General features: G+C 36.7%; 1 pseudogene; it reads right to left on the reverse strand.

Moving 5' to 3' along the window:
• Window positions 1–1,367: 1,367 nt before the first annotated feature.
• On the reverse strand, window positions 1,368–3,013 carry LOC138143280 (zinc finger CW-type PWWP domain protein 1 pseudogene; annotated as a pseudogene).
• Window positions 3,014–9,598: the final 6,585 nt, after the last annotated feature.

Below are 9,598 nucleotides of genomic sequence, written 5' to 3' on the forward strand. Positions count from 1 at the left end.
GTAAATTTGAGAGACTAGTCAGATATGCCCAAAAGGGTTGTTGTACTCATGCCTCTTGTAAAGACTATAAGGGAAGGCAAAGGAAGAATGAACTGGTATGGTCCTTTTTCAGAATCTAAGTACCCTGGTAAGAAGTTTAAGAGAAAAAGTCCCATATTTAAACAGTGGTAAAAAATCCCAAGGAAACACACATGTAAGATACACAATGTGAAATATTTTCTCTTACCTACCCTCCTACCCTCTTCCTTTCCAAGTTTTGGTTTCCATTTGCCACTACCTCAAGAACTTATCTCTCATAGTGAAGAGGTTACCCATAAAGAAGGTTATAGGGTTGCTCTGGAGACCCCAAAATTCCAACATATGGGGTTCTGCTGAATGAATTTGACTCAAATCTTCTCACCCAAAGCAAAGTAAAATTTATTAAAAGTTCGCTTGCATTAGACACAGAGTAAGTCTGTGCTAGGTCATTCTATGGTGCTTTCACTATTCTATGGTGCTCTCACCCATGTGGCATTCTATGGTGCTCTCACACCACATGGCATGAGATGTGTCTTATATACAGAAGGTTGTGGGAGGAATCTAGGGTTGTTCTAGAGGAAGAGTTTGAGGAGGGCCTTCAGGAGGAGTTAATGAAGTCAATGAGTGATTAAGGGTGGGAAGTCACCTGGACACTACAGACAATGGTGGGCTAGGCCAGTTCAAGAGTGGGAAATCTAGCAACAGACCTGCTTCATCAAATGGGATGATTCAATCAGCAGTCCAAGGGAGGTTCCCAGAGCCTGTACCTCAAGGACTCAAGGAGAGCTCCAGGGGGCTCCCAGAGCCCATACCTCATTAGCAAGAGGTTTCATCCTCCTCTACTATGGGATCCTGTTGCTCCTCCTCTTGGTTAATCCCTTCTCTAACTTCATTCATGAGCTGTACTAGGCTCAGGTCAATGGAGGCCTTATTCTCAGGGAGAGGGTTCCTAGACATCAGTACCAGTAACCCCTGCGGATCACACTTTTTCCCTACCTCCACCAGGGGCCAGGTTGGGATCTGGGTTGGTGGGGACTAGTTTTGGGGAGTTCTATCTACTCCTCTCCCAGGTGGCTTGGTCATTGTTGTCTTTCTTTGGAGAACTATAAACTTTTTCTTAAGGCCTGCCTGGTGAGGCTGTAAATTCCCACTGATACCTTTGTTCTCCACTGAAGTACTATCTTCTTATTTCTCTTCTTTCTGGGGGTCTCATCTTGCTCATCTATCATTCTCCCCCTTTTAGTTTGAGCTTCTCCTTGGAAGTGGGCTGCATTGTATTTAGTTGAACAGCACTCCTTGTTTCCTTCTTTTGAAATACAAGAATTTGAGCTTAAAGCCCTATGAGACTTTCAAACCTCTTGGAAAAACAAATCTCCTTCCTCCTCACTGCTATCATACCCTACTGCATTCTCCTTATAGTGGGTGTGAAAACCAAACAAGCTAACTGGATCCTGAATACTGATCTCCTGGACCTCTCAGTCTTCACTAGGGCTGCCATCAGCTTCTGGCTACAGTCTTTATTCTTGATATTTATAGGTTCAGTTTGTTCCAGAGACAGCTCTTGGAAGTTCTTAAACATGTTGGAAGGGATCCAGGCTCGAGAAGCGTTGTTCCCCAAAAATGTCACATAGTATTTGTAAGGCAGGACATCTTTTTGAGAAGCAAAGAGGAAATGGTCTCCCAGGTCAGCATATGATTCTACCATTCTGGGCCACCAAGGTTAACCATACTGCTTGACCCAGATGATGGATCTTGGCATGTAGGAAGCATAAACCATATCACTCTCACCCCCTTACTAGGTTTCCTTAGGAATGTCACAATAATAAAATTGCAGATCTGTATTTTGACTACATGACCAGTCATCTGGAAGGACTGAGGGGTCACTATTCCCATGTAGTTGTCTCCACTTTTCACATTTGGGGAAGTAGCATTGCACCCAGGCTACACACTGACTGAAATTGCTTGTCTGTTCTCCTCCAGTTTCTTCCTAATCACAGATTGGGCTTTCCTTGGTTGACCACTATCTGTGCTTATGAACAATTTTGTTTAACTTGGGTTTCTCATCTTTTGCTTATTTTGTTTTGTTACTAAAGGAAAGTTTGTTCTGTTTCTTCTCTGAGGATAAGCAATCTGATTTGTATGACTGGGTCCCAGAAACAGTCATATCTTCTTTAGAAAGAGGGATTCCAGGGGAATAAAGTATCCCCAGCAGCTTCCCACCCACATCAATAGTAGTAGTACTTGTCTCCTTCGCTCCACAGGTCATATCTAGGCACTACTGCAGGGACTTCTTAAGCATGCATTGGAAAATCTCCTCAAACTGTTCATTGGTGAGACTTGGTATCTCCCTTTCTGTTTTCCTCTCATCTCCTTTAGTGTCTCGTACTTTGCTACTCTTGTTACCTAGGACCTCCTTTCCCTCCTTGTCACTTCTTGAACTCATTCTTGTGTCTTTCTCCTTTTTCTTCTTCTATGTCTTGTCTTTTTACTGGATTTGCCTGGCATTCACCCCAGGGAGCCTGATCATTTGAGTATCTTCATTGTTGGGGGCCTCCAGAGAGCAAGAGATGTCTGTGAAGTCTTTTTCTTCAGGTGGCATAAAGGCCTTCTTTGGCCCTTTCCCACCTTCATTATTCCCTAAGACTACCATCATTTAGATTAGATGCTACAACGACCTTCTCTTTCACAAGTTGTAAGACAAGGCATCACCAAATGAAGTGTCAGAGGTCTTTTAAATTCTTTAACAGAAATTTCAGATGAGCATTTAGTAAGCATGTATTACACGATCCTGCCCTCTACAAATTGTCTTAGGATGGAGAACAAGTTCTAAATCTCAAGAGCTGATAATGCAGTAAATGCAATAAATAGTAACCTCTATCCCTCTAAATGAAAAAAAAAAAACTCTAGAGAAATCTGAATCTTCCCAGTAACTCTTCCAAAGTAAGTCCTATATCAATGGCTAATAGCCCCTTTTCCTGCAGGGAGGGAATTTGAATATCAATTAGCTACCAAATTCCAAGTAACACTTCCTCAAAAGGAATTAGCACTGCTTCTCCAACCCTGACCTGTAAGTCAAGCCCAGGCTCCCCACTTCCTCCCCTGTCCACCATTATCTGGTTCTGCTTGATCCTGACAAGAACCCTATAAATAGTCTACTGGTTTAACTGATGTGATGTTTCTTTCCCTTCCATGAAGCATCCTAGTAGAAATTGACTTATTTCCAGACTTTTTGACAGATTCTGATATTATAAGTATTCTTTCTCTTCAATATACCTTGATTACTTTACTTTCTTCTAGCTCTCCTCTTGTTCCAAATCTTTGTCCCCCTTTTACTGTACCCTAAGATCCTCAACCTCCCTCAATCTATATTAAGATATCAGCAAACCCTAATTCTTCAACTCTTAAACTAACTCTTTGCAACTCTTCTGTCCCAGAAATTACCACCCCCACCAACACACCCAGAAATCCAAAATTTTAAAATGTCATCAACTGGTGCCTTCTGGGATAGAATCTGTTTGAGAGTCTCTGATCTTCATAGCAACACAGCTGCTGCACTTGTTTTTTCCCACCATGTTCATTGCCTAATATATCCCTCTTCGCAACTCAGAGTCATGAATTACATAAAGAAAACAATATAAAGAAAGAGAAAAAGGCAGTTTACCAAAGCCAAAGAACAAGCTAAGATATCAGCTAAGTCTAATTAGTCTGTACAGGGCTCCATGCTACAAAGTGACCTTTGTCATTATCTTTCTCAATCTATCTTGAATTATTTTGACACATGAATGTCTAACACCATGGTGGAGGAGGTGTATATATATATATATATATATATATATATATATATATATATACAATTATAAGGATAATAATATCACTTGAATATAAGAGATTGTAAAGCAATATTTCACTATAGCTAATCAAATGGGTTTTTAAAAAAAATAACAGATAATAAATACAATGGGATCTTCTAGCTATCTGTACTGTCTAAAAATGTGGTGTTCTAGAGAATATTATTGTAAATGCCTGCCTGTTTCCTCCTCATATATTCAACAACAGTGCCTTAATTGTACACAGATTATTTTCATATAAAATCACTTATAAAAATGGACAACTATTCTATAGATATTTTCTAGGAGATCTTCATTTGATAATTTAATAGAGGTTGAATCAAACTTGTACCAGTGCCTATTACAGAAAGTATGTGCCTGCAGCAATTCTGGAAACTGATGGGAATTTCCAAAATAGTTTCTGAGTCTTTGGGCAGATAAGAAATCATGATGTCTATGGTAGCTGCTTCTAGTTTTGTGATGGTTCAAAACAAAAGAACACAGGTGCTTTAAAAATATGAAAAGAGTATGTCATTTGGGTGCTGAGCCCTAAAAGTCAATGACACAATGAACTTTTTAATACTTTTTTTATCTTCTTTCTAATTCTACCTTTAAATGTCCCTGGGATGATTTTCCTTAGTAAGATCTCTTAGCAAGCTTATTTTTGTTTCCTCCATTGTGTCTCACATTTTATAAGGCGAAATTGCTTTTGATCTTCTATGATACCTCTTCTTCCATAAGACTTTTAGAGTTTATTTTTTAAAGGAGAATTTCTTTGGCCTCATGTATCATTCTACTTTTCAAAGACCCCATATTCACTGACATAGGTAATTTTTAACTCATTTTGGTCTTCTTATTGTGGCAACTGATTTATATAATTTAAAGTTTATTAAGAAATGGTGATTGATAGTCTACATCAATATCTATTTTTTTCTCTATCTCCATCTTTAAGTTTTAACAGTTTTTCTAAATATTGCAGCTTGTAGCTATTTCACTTGTCCACCATATATCATTCAAATATACATACATACACACACATATATATGTATAGGTGTGTGTGTGTGTGTTGGTGTGTGAGAGAGAGAAAGAGAGACAGAGACAGATACAGAGAGAGAGAGACAGAGAGGTATTTGGTGTTTATTTTAAAAGGTCAATGATCCTAATTTATATAGATGATATAAAAATGTATCCCTCATTTGGAACCATGCATGTTCTGTCAAAATATAAAGAATTTCATTTTAATGATATTTTGTACTTACTATATCAAGTGATTTTTATGTTTTTATTGAAAAAAATGTTCTTGATAAATTATTTAGTGACTTTTCTAACATTAGAAAGTATATCTTAACCTGTGTGCTTCATAGTTGTCATTTTTTGGGGGGAGGAAAATGATCTCTATGCCCACTTTCCTATTAAAATACATGTAGATTTAATAGAGTCTTACTGAGTTCTCCTTAGAATTTGTCCCTGTTTCCTCTACCATCAATTGTAAAAAGTTATAATTATTTTAATTGTGATTTAAAAAAAAAATATGTAATGGAGTGGCCAGTAGCACAGCGAGTAAGAGAACCAGCTCCAGTGTTGGGATGACCTGGGGATCGAATCCGGGCTCAGACAATTAGTACCCACCCAGAAACACCTGGCCATGTAACCTTGAGCAAGTTACTTAACCCCAATTGCTTTAAAAAAATACTTAAGATATGTGTGGCAGTACAAGATGACCAAATATTTCATGAAATTAAGTTTCTTGGGGATGTTGGATTCAGGATTAAGCCTAAACCACAAACTCTTTTATTCACCATTCCAATGATAAGTCATTCTCCCATGAGTTTTGTTTTTCTTTAACTATTCAGGAAGCATTATTTTCATAGGTAAACTCAATCCATATATATATATGGTTAAAACTCATAAACAGAGATATTTAGCAAAACAAAATTGAAATAGAAATCATCATAACATGAAGAAAAATCTAAAATTCTTTTAAATTAAATTTTATGTTTATTTTTAGTTTACATCATTCATTTCCACAAGATGTTGAGTTACAGATTTTCTCCCTGTCTTTCTCCTACCCACCACCGCAAAACTGCAATCCCACTGTATACCCCTTCCCCCAATCTGCTCTCTCCTATATCTTCCCCTTCCCCCCTCTGACTTTCAAGTAGGGCAAGATGGATCTCTGTAACCCAGTGCCTGTATATCTTATTTCCCAGTTTCATGCAAATGTATATATATATATATATATATATATTAAACATTTGATTTTAAAACTTTGAATTCCAGACTCTTTCCCTTTCTCCCTCATCACCCACCCTTACTGGGAAGATAGGCAATTCAATATAGGTTGTACATGTGTAGCTATGCAAAACATTTACATAGGGGATATATTGTGAAAGACTGACTATATTTCCCTCCATCCTATCCTGCCCCCCAATTGTTCTATTTTCTACTTTGACCCTGTCCTTTTTCAAAAGTACGTGCTTCCAATTTCCCTCCCTTCAAACTTGAAAACAAGTTTTAGAATGAGATAACTTAGTCTTACACATTTATAAAAAGTAGGAGCATACTAATGAATTTTATCAATAAAATGAACTAATTTTCAAAACCAGTTAAAAGAAAAATTTGTGAACAGAATAAATAAAAAATGGTGGCACATTAATTTACCATGATGTCATCTAATAACAAATGTCAAGGAAAAAGAAAAGAAGATTTTGCTGTGGTCTTTTATTTGTATTTTAAGTAAGATTTTGCATTTTCCCAATAACATGTCAAGATAATTTTTGTCATTAAGTTTTACAAGATTTTTAGTTTCAAATTTTTCTTCCTTCCTCCCTACCCTGCCTTCTTTCTAAAATGATAGGAATAAATAAGTTATAGATATGCTATCATGTAAAACGTATTTCCATATTAGTCATAGTTGTGAGAGAAACAGATCAAAATGGAAAAAAAAAACATGAAAAATAATAAAGTGAAAAAGTATGCTTCAATATGCATTCAGAGTCCATCAGTTCTTTATCTGAATGTGGATAGCATTTTCCTTTGTGAATTCTTAGTGCTTGTGTTGGATCATAGTGTTGCTGAAAGAGCTCAGTCATTAATAGTTGCTCATTACACAGTTGCTGATGCTGTGTTCAAAGTTGCCCTGGTTCTGCTCATTTCACTTTGTATCAGTTCATAAAAGTCTTTCTAGTTTTTTATGAAATCTGGCTGTTGGTTTCTTGTTGCAAAATAGTATTTCATTGCATTCATATACCTTATTCTGTTCAGTCATTCCCCAATTGATAAGCATCCCTTCAATTTACAATATGTTGCCACCATGTAAAGGGCACCTACAAACATTTTTGCACATGTAGAAACTGTTCCATTTTTATGATCTCTTTGGGATACAGGCCCAGTAGTGGAATTGTTGGTTTAAAAGCTATGCACAGTTTGGTTGCTCTTTGACTAAAGTTCCCAATTCTTCTCCTGAATGGTTGGTTGAGTTCACAACTCCACAAACACTACAATAGTGTCCCAATTTTCACACATCTTCTCCAACATTTATCATTTATCATTTATCTTTTTTCTTTATTTTCCACTTAATATGATAGGTGTAAGGTGGTACCTCAGATTTGTTTTAATTTGCATTTCTCCAATCAAAAGTGGTCCAGAGTACTTCCTCATATGCCAAACATATCTTTGATTTCCTCCTCTGACTACTGATTGTTCATATTCTTTAACCATTTATCATTTGAGGAATGATTTGGTCTCTTTTTGCTTTGGCTTTGTCTGAGATCAGGATTGCCATCACTGATGTTTTTCTTTCTTTTAAAAAAATATTTGTTTGTTTTTGGTTTACAACATTCTCTTCCACCAGCTTGAGAGTTCCAAATTTTCCCACCCTCCCTCCTCCCCAAGATGGCATTCAATCTGACATAAGCTCTACATATACATTCAAATTCAGCATATTTTCACATTAGTAATGTTTCAAAAAAGAATTATAACCAATGGAATGAACCACAAGAAAGAAAAAAAAAAGAAAGAGGGCAAATAGTATGCTTTGATCTGCATTCAGACTCCATAATTCTTTTTATGAAAGTGGATAGCATTTTCCATCATGAGCCTTTTGGAGTTGTCTGAGAACCTTATATTGCTGAGAGGAGTCAAGTCAATGACATTTAGTCACTATGGCTGTAATTCTGCATAATGTTCTACTGTAGGTTCTGCTCCTCTCACTCAGCATCAGTTTGTGTAAGTATTTCCAGGTTTTTCTGAAGTCTGTCTGCTCATCACTTCTTATAGCACAACCATATTCCATTGAATTAACATGCCACAACTTGTTCAACCATTTCTCAGTTGATGGGCATCCCCCTCATTTTCCAATTCTTGGCCACCACAAAAAGAGCTGCTATAAATATTTTTATACACGTGGGTTATTATCTCATTTGTATGATCTCTTTGGGATACAGTCCTAGAAGTGGTATTACAGTGTCAATGTGTATGAACATTTTTATAGCCCTTTGGGCATAGCTCTTTTTTGTTTTCCAAGCTGTTGACTCTTTTATTTCATAATTCTTTCCATCACTGACATTTCTTTTCCCATTTTTTCTACCTCTCTTTTATGATTTTTAAGTTCCTTTTTGAGCTCTTCCATTTGGGGAGGGGGGAGGGCTTGAGACCATATCCCAATTTTCTTTGGGATTTTGATGATAGGTGTTTTAATGTTGTTGCCTTCTTCTTCTAAGTTTGTTCTTGATCTTCCCTATCACTATACTACTTTTCCATGGTCAGATATTTTTTTGTTCTTGTTTTTTTCTCATAATTTTTTATGTATTTTTTAAAATTTATTTATTTACTTTTAGTTTACAGCATTCAGTTCCACAATCCCATGGGTTTCAAAATTTTTCCCCTTCCCTCTCCTACCCCTTCTCCTCCCTCCCCCAACATGATGGCATGCAATCAAATATAGAATCTACAAATATATCTATATGTTAAACACTAGTCGGGTTGTAAAGAAGGATTATAAAATGGAGTGAACAATGAGAAAGAAGAAATTTTAAAAAAAGAAAGAGAACAAGAAATCTGCTTCAGTCTGCATTCAGACTCTGTAGTTCTTTCTCTGGATATGAATATGTCTTTATATCATGAGTCTTTTGGAGCTGTATTAGAACTTTGCATTGCTGAGAGGAGCCCAGTCTCTCAAAGTTAGTCATCACACATATTATATGTTTGTAATTGTGTACAAATATTTCCTGTTACTGCTCTTCTCACTCAACGTCAGTGTATATAAGTCTCTCCAGGTTATTATGAAGTCCATATGCTCCTCATTTCTTATACCACAATAGTATTCCATTACATCCATATATCACAACTTATTTAGCCATTCCCTAATTGATAGGCATCCCCTTGATAATCAAATTCTTTACCACCACAGAAAGAGCTGCTATAAATATTTTTTTTTACATATGATTATTATCTGTGTCTTTCTCTCCATCCTATTCCCTCCCCTGTTTATACTTTTATTTCTCCCTTTTCCCTTCCTCTCCTTAAGGATTTTCTTTTTGACCACCACCTCCTTCAGTATTCCCTCCCTATGCTTCTCCCTCCCTTTACCTACCATTACCTCTTTCTACTATTTCTCTCCCTTCTAACCACGCCCCCCCCCATTTTGGTCCCCCACATTACCTCTCCTACTGCCTGTAGAGCACAATAGATTTTTATACTTAATGGAGTATGTTTTTCCCTCCTTGAACCTAAATTGATGAGAGTAAATTTCA

This window comes from Petaurus breviceps, unplaced genomic scaffold, assembly GCF_028583685.1.
Source record: "Petaurus breviceps papuanus isolate PSGF00001 unplaced genomic scaffold, PetGlider_PUasm1.0 90633, whole genome shotgun sequence".
NCBI classification, from domain to species: Eukaryota; Metazoa; Chordata; class Mammalia; order Diprotodontia; family Petauridae; genus Petaurus; species Petaurus breviceps.